Raw genomic sequence first — 8,692 nt, forward strand, 5'->3', positions numbered from 1 at the left:
AATATTTTCTACAAAGTCCTGGAGAGCTTTAGGCAGAACGAGAATGAATCTTCTTAACTCTTTTCTTGACAATGTATCCTTTGGGATACATATTTTTTGAACATTTTTCGTTCTTTGACTACCTATTTTGGCAATGCATTATATGGGATACATTACATCACAGCCTTGTCTAAATAAAACATGTAACTAAAATGTGCAATTATCTATTATTTTATAATGGCACGGAAGTCGCATCCATTATTTTTTCTGAGCATCACAAGTCTCCTTGCCAAGAAAAGGGTTAATATTGCACTTCCCCCATTGGGAGGGTGTAAGGAATTTATTTCCGAGGCGTGTCCGAAAATTTTAGGGGGTGCTGGCGGGTTGTTAGGAGCTGTAGATAAATCACTGTTCAGTAGTAAGTAATATGAGCTTCAGAGGTGCAACCACTTGAACAGCCGATTGTTACGACCCTGTACAGGGAAGCAGAAGATACAGAAAGGATGATACAGTGATGTCTATCCAAGTTAGCAGCGGTTACTTTTAAAGAAAATGACTAACTTATGAAAATGGCTAATTTGTACAGCATAAATATAGAATACTATGTAATCCATGTGTTCCACAGATATACAAGCAACTTAATAAACATAATCAAGGTTTTACTGTATATGTTGTACTTTTAGTGTATTAGTTTACCAACACTTTTTTCTTCCCTTTTGTTAGAAGGAAAAGGATGCAGCCCAAGTCTTCACTTGAATGAGAACAATAGATAGTTACTCAACTGATAAATTCAATGTAGCAACGTTGATTTCTTGCTTTCGTTGTTACTAAATTAGTTTACTATAAGTACAACTGATTGATTACTCTACTTCCTGCCTACATTTTTATCTTTATGTTATGAACATGAGATTTCTCATATTGATGTTGGTGTTAACTCAATATTGTAAAGGAAATTTTGAAAAGTTTTTTTTTTTTTTTTTTTTTGAATGTGAACAACACGCATCACCTGTTACACTTCATATGGTGTAATCTGATATATTTCAAAACTGCTATATAAAGTTAAGGCTTGCTTTCATTTAAGTAGTCGAAACTTTTTTTTCTTTTTTGTTTGCACAAAAAAGCACAATAATGTCAATAATAAACTTAAAATTATGCGTTGATTTTTAATGTCATTAAAAAATAGAATATTATTTGTTCCCTTCTAATCCTATGGTTATGAACAAGCGTATGAAACTAAGACGTATTCTTAGTTGCCATATTATAAATTATAAAGTTTATATTTAATCCATATATATAATTCAAGTGTGACCCGGGTGATTCCTGGCGGGAGCTCAAGTGGTTCGGAGTCCACGTTAATCAGTAAGTCCACGTCTCATACAGCCTCGCTGCTGAACGGGACGTTAAACTCAAAATCAACTCAACTCATATAATTCGAGTGTATTGTGTAATTTGCATATTTTTAGGGGTTAATAAATGTTCTTTCGTCATATTCACAAGAAACATCATTTAAAAAAAAATCTTTTTACTATGAATTATGTAACACTAGTGCAGCTTTTTAAGCCTGAGACATGGTTAACTATTTGTCCATAAGAGTCGTGAAATTTCTAGTTTTACTCTAATTTAAAAGTGTTTCTTTTTTCTCGTCTCGTTTTCGTCCCGTCCCGTAAGCAACGTTACAACTAAGGGTACAGTTATACAGAAATTTTTCTATTTCATCCTTCTCTTCCCAATTTTCCTATTTCGAATCACTCCAAATCATTCATAGAACAGCGTGTTTGTACCGAGTTTAGCTCTTAATTTTCTATCCCTCAGAGGCAAATTAGGGTTGGCAGCAAAAGTATTGAGGCAAGAACAGCACATCTGTAGTAATTAGAACAACTGCAACCCTGTTTTAAACGTCACTGAGCAAGGAGAACTCCTGTGTGCTTGTGAGTAACGAATCAGGACGCTGTCAACTTAATCGTCCAGTGCAAAAAACAAACTTAAAAAAAGAAATGAGATATGAAGCTTGATTGAAGATCCAGTATCACCAGGTTCCATTTAAAATAGTGCGTTTGTTTTGATTTTTCCGTTCCGTTGAACGAGGAAAAGGAAGAGATGAACTAGTAAACTTTCGGTATAACCATACTCTTACAGTGATGCATGTAGGCCTATACCACTACATGTAATGAATTCAATGTAACTTCTTACTTGAAGAAACTGAAAATTTTAATAAAACCATTTAGATCTGTCTCTTTTTCATGCAGTGTTGTTGCATCGCGTGGCTGGAGGGAATAAATCTTTGGACTTAAAAACGCTGCTGGTGCTTTATAACTTCCTTCCATCATTGCAACACTTTCTCATCTCCTGTCACTAGAGGAAGTAATTGTACTTTTCATCGCCTTTTTCCCTTTCTTTATATGTATCTTGACTATTACTGCTGTGATTGACATTGGCTGTAAGACCTTGCACACAAGAGAAACATGACCTAAATTTATATGCAAGAAAGGATATGACTTTGCTCGGTTTTAGGTGCTAAACATACGAGCATGTGTGATCCAAAGGTCATCCTGTTAACCGTTTCTTATGGTTTGTTAGAAAATTGTTCATCTTAAGAAGAATGAAATAGTTATTATTATTATTATTATTATTATTATTATTATTATTATTATTATTATTATTATTATTATTATTATTATTATTATTATTATTAAATTCACTATTGTTTGGTATTTTTAATATGCGAATGATAAGGCATCCTAGAGTGATATAATTGATATTGACTCCGGATTTTTATGTTTGTCATTTGTATTAAAGATTCTAAATCTAAACTCGCAATTACTATGGTTTTGAGACACTATGCTTTACGCTATGGTCTTGTACCGATCGAATAGCTTCATTTAAGGTTTTGCTTGGAGAAGGGGACAAGTAGTTTAATTTTTCTTTTCAGTAGTACGAATATACGTTACACAATTGATTAAGATATACTTGTACATATTTTTCAAAATCACGGAAGGCTGTAATACTCGTATCTTCAGCCCTAAATAACGCCTCTGTAACTGGTAATTCGTCTGGTCTGTTATTTTGTTCAATTTTGGAGAAATTTGTGGGCTATAAAGGAATTAAGTTTCTATTTTCTTGATATGGAGAAAATATTATACAATAAGTTTAAAAAAAATCTACTAATAATATTATTAGCGTTTAACACAGACACACACAATGTCCAAAGATGGGGCATACCAAACGATAATCCTATATTCGCTGAATAAAATGATTTGTGTGAGGGTAAAAGCTCAAGCGTAGTTTTTCAGAAAACAATTAATTTGGAAACTTAAAAATTGATGCTGTACAAGATCTACGCTAGTTATTAAGATGTAGCTGATACTAAAATACACTCACCAGCCAAATCATTATGACCACCTGCTACTTTTTCAATGAAGTTGTTGGACTGACATGAGAACCATAGAGTACAACAGAACCGCTCGCAAGACCGTGCCGGAAATCTTACTTAATCAATCTGTGTTGCTTGTGCGTGGAATGAGGAAAGTTGGTGATCTCTCAGAGTTTGATATGAATTAAATTGTGATAACAAAACAGCTGGGAAGAGCATCTCGGAAACAGCGCAACTAGTTAAGTGTTCACAAACTGCCGTGTTTAGTAACTTCCAAAGATGGGAAAAGGACCGTAAAACCACAACTAAACACAAGGCTTGGGACGGCCATATCTCATTAAAGTTATCGAATGTCGTAGACTGTCGAGGTTGGTAAAGCGAAGTATGGCACAAACTGTGGCGCAATTAACAGTGGACAAAGTACGAGTGTGTCTGATCAAACAAGTCACGGTATCTGTTAGATATGAGAATCCGCCGTCGACGTCTCACACAAGAATCAACGTAAATCGTACAGCATTGTGGATAACGATTGGAATGGACATGTGCTCATCGTAATTGGACCGCCGAGCAATAACACAACGTTCCATAGTTGTGTGAATCACGATACTACCTTCATCACATCGATGGGCAGGTCAGAACCTGTTGTCTTACAGGGGAATAACTGCTTGATACGTCCAAACAGACCAATGGTTCCTCCATTATGATTTAAGGAACCTTCATAGTGAGTCTACCAGTGTTTATGTGTGGAGGGCACCATGATGACTCCCAGCTATCAATAGGTCATGTCAGCCAGGGGCGCACCCTGAAATCTTTGTTGAAACGGGTATAACCTTTGAGGGGGGTCTAATGCTACAAGCCACCACATCTATGTAGTATTGAACGGATTATTAACGCACTTTCTTAATTGTAGAATCCACTAACGGAAACAAAATTGATGTTTGAACAAAAAAGTTATAAAAAGGAAAAAAAGCGAAAATTTCTGTTTTCTTTCAGGAAACTCGGCATTTTATATTTTAAAAATCCATCCCAAAAAAGCCGTTTTTTTTAGCATCTCTAGTTGACACTAACGCCACTAGAAGCAAGTAAGTTCCAAAATGCAAGTACTTAATTTTAGAAAACTGTAATCTATCTAAATACGAACACGAAAAACATCGTAGCAAAACCAGCAAGCATCCAGCTTTTAGGACAGTCACGAATTTCGATATAAGGTTGCTATGAGTTAATTGGACTAAGCTATGCGTGTAGGAGGATTAGCTTGACATTTTTTATACGACATTTTTTTTTCACGTGTAAGTTATTCACGTATATTAAAAAAATAAAAGAAAAAATATTAACATTCGTTTATCCCTACGGCTAGTCGTGACATGTCAAACTAAAGTTTTGAGAAAGTGAAAGTATCCTGAAGACACCAAAGCTATTTTTTGTTTTTATTTTGTTGCAGCTGTTTTGGCGCCAACGTCCTCAGCAAGAATGTGGGTGGATATTTGTTTATGCGATGCGGGAACATACATCGTGTAAGGTCCAAAATATTTGAATACTAAGTGAAAATATTATATAAATAAACTATCTGAACAATATACTTTTGGTGGTCCTGTGTGGGAAAGGAAATTATAATCGTTATAATGATAATAACTGTTATTATTATCTTCTGCATGACTTAGAACACAAGAGCTGTGCTGAATTAAATTACAGAATAGTTGTAATGGGAATTTTCTAGATTTGCTAGTGAAGCTTTATATATATATAACCAGAACACAGTCAGTGAGTTGAACTTAGAAGATGCCGGCATGCAAAACTGTAAAACACGGCCTGTGTTGCCGGGCTATACTTGCCTATCAAATTTTGTTCAGATCCGACCAGTAATCACCGACAAGTACCACATACAGGGCGAGTCGAGACTGTCCCTGGCCGAGCTCGGCCAGCAAATATAACGATCTTTATCCCTTAAACGACGGGCTACTTCCTCACCAAATTTGGTTCAGACCAGGCCAGTAGTTACCGAGAAATAAAATATCACATACCACACACAGTACCGTACGCAGAAGATTATTAAAGGGAGAATTCAAGCTTCCAAGTTCATATAATTTCAGGTGTTTGTATACTTGTCCGAAGTTATAAATATTTATTTTTGTATAGGGTTGCCATATTTCGAAAATGAAAATCCTGGACGCTACTAAATTACGGGAATTTTTGAAATGCTTAAAATGAAGAGAAGTGTTATATGTAGGGATACGCACGAGACGAGTCAAGACAGGATTTTCCTGATAAAATTCGAGTCGAGACACGGCTCTTCCTATAGAAAAATATACATTTTTCGAGTCGAGACATCACTTTTACAGCACATTTTCGAGACGAGACAGTCACAAATCTTGTCTCGTGCGCATCCCTAGTTATATACTAATTTACTTTCGTCCATTAGATAGAGTTGTTAAAATATTACCTAATCATATTTTTAGTCATTTTAGTAGACCTTCTTCACTCTAGTTAAGCAAACGTTAGCAGATTATTTACCCCTCCTCCGGTAAGAATTTTGTTTAATTTTTCAGGATCTGTTAGAGTCTGTTTTAGCTCACTCAAGGTATGATGATGTTTCCCATTGTTGTATATTCAGTTTTATTAATTAAAACAATATATTTTTCTTCTTGAATGATCGGTGGAAAATTACCAAAAATATCAGACAGGGATTATTGATTAAAATATATCAGAAGCAAGATGCAGATTGAAACAGAGTACTAAAGTTAACAATAAGATTGAGCAGTAAAACCTTTTGTTCCTGGTCCAATGAAACGAATGCTTCGTTCAATGTCAAAGTAGTTAAATCGTGAAGTTAATTAAATTGACGTTTTATGTATTCGTTTGTTTTCAACTTTTGAATTACCGTACTCAGAATTTGAAGTGAATAATTATATACCTAATACTGTAATAATAATAATAATAAAAAAAGCAAACTATAATATTCCCTTCCTTTTTTCTTCGCTGAAATCCGGGACGCAGGGACACAGATCTCGATTCCATGACGGTTCCGGATTTTCCGGAACGAATGGCAACCCTATTTTGTATAATATCTAACTCAAAGAGGGAGATTTAAACCCTGAATCCCTTCCTTGCGTACGCTACTGCACACAAACACACACACGCACACCTGAAATGAAACTATAAGCTTCCGTATGCTTATGTGATGAAGTAAAAATGTTTTCATTGCTCTATATCAGTAGTCGCCAAACTTATGATGCTTCTGAGCTACTGTATGTTTTTAAATCCTACTGTGAGTTACCAACCAAAAGAACTACCAAATTTTTTTAAAGAATTTTATATTTGTTTATTACCTATCAAGTGGAGGAATCAAGGTTAGCCACAAGGGCGTCATTTAGGGGGAGGGCTGGAGGGGGCAATTGCCCCCCCTCCCAAGAGTTTGAGGAATACATATACTTTAATATATTGTCTACTAATATACTAGTACAAAACGTGAATATCTTGTGTCGGTTGTGCTCTTGCCTGCCCCCCCCCCTCAAGCGAAGTCTGAAATGACACCCCTGGTTAGCCAACCGGAGTGTTAACGCAATCTACCGAAAATGTCCCCGCGAGCCAGGCCCGTATCCACGGGGGGCAAGGGGGGCCGGGCCCCCATAAACTTTGGCTGGCCCCCATAAACTTTGGCTGGCCCCCATAAAATTTCACAGTAGGCTTGCAAATGAACTATAATATGATTGGGTCGGCCCCCCCTAAATTTTTGGGCTGGCTACGGGCCTGCCGCGAGCTACGCGTTCGACGGTTTGGTGATCACTGCTTTACATGGAATAAGTAGCACTGGACAATGAACAATTTTGTTCATCATTACTGGACGCAATGATTATAAGTGTACTTTCTCTATTTGCTTTACTTAACATGAATCGGACAAACGATTATGACATGTTACTTTAGGCCAAAGGGAAAAAGAGGATGCTTTATAATTACAGGGTTTTTATAATTCAAAATGTGCTTTACATGAACAGTGTCCTCACGAAAAGCCATTTTACAAATAAACTCAGAAAGTTTGCTTCTCCAAGTCATTACAAGTAGTATTTGCGTAAAGCGTTTAAGCGCCACCGTTAGGAAAGATAAACAAGAATCTACTAGTTACTGATGTATTTTATTACATATACGGTACGTAAATAAATAGCGATTACTTCCAGAAGAAGGGAACGAAGACCAAAAAATGTCAAAATCATTTTTGTACTCTACGTTATTTCCAAGCTTCCTTCTACACCTGAGTGGTATAGTGGAAGCTTTCAGTTTAACGTCCCGTGTTCATGCCTTTTAGGCTAAGAGATACAGATTATTACGGCAAATGAATGATGATGGAATAATCGATGGAATGCGAATGGATGCACTGAGAAAACATCGTATGTGGCGTACGTAAAAACGTAGATTACATGGTAATTCCTGTAGTTTTTGAACTTGATGTACATAAAACATATAACTGAGAAAGTATATTTTATTACGTACTTCCGAATAAGCACACTTCCCGTACGAACGAAAAAAAAACTGTATATAGACGGTCAGGATCTCACATACAGATGGACGTATATAACATATAGCTTAGGTATGTAGCATACATATTAGTATGTAATATACGGAAGACTGTTAGATGTTAGATATCCTGCAACGGCATGATGTAACACCTAAGTGGGAAAAGTACGTATGTAACATATGGATAACGTATGCTTCGTACTGACTTCCGTAATAAACATAAGAATTCCGCGTATTTGTACAATATACCGCTGTGCGTATAACGGATTTTTCTCAGTGTGGATGGATGGATGGACCTTCGAGAAAACCGACAGACAGGATGTAGTCTCCCGCAAATTTACTTGGCCGGGGATCGAATCAGGGACCTTACACATCAGAGGTAAGCGCTGTACCACTGAGCCACCATGCTCCCCTGCGTGGTATATAGTGTGAATGTAGTGGAATATATTTCGTATCTACATCAAATTAGTTTTTTTAAATCATGTCACTCTGATTCAAATGCGTATTCCATGGAGGATATGAGAGAGTGAAACTTTATGTGGAATATAGGATATATTGCGAGCCCCTCAAATCAGAAACATGAAAGGCGGTAAATAAACGCCTTATTAAAAGGAAGCGGACAAGTATCTCAATGTTTTTAAAAACTTCCCCATTTTAGGGAAGGAGGAGAGGATTTTCTATATTTTTTTTCATTATATTGAAATAGATGTTATCTATTGTTTGTCACATCGCATTACCGGAAAATGACTAACCTATTTGAAATAAATTTTAGAACATAGTGCCTACCTCAAGCTGGAATTTTATCATGCTACAGATTAAAGGAACGTATCAGAA

Source organism: Thermobia domestica, chromosome 13 (genome assembly GCF_964235325.1).
Source record: "Thermobia domestica chromosome 13, izTheDome1.hap1.1, whole genome shotgun sequence".
NCBI lineage: Eukaryota > Metazoa > Arthropoda > Insecta > Zygentoma > Lepismatidae > Thermobia > Thermobia domestica.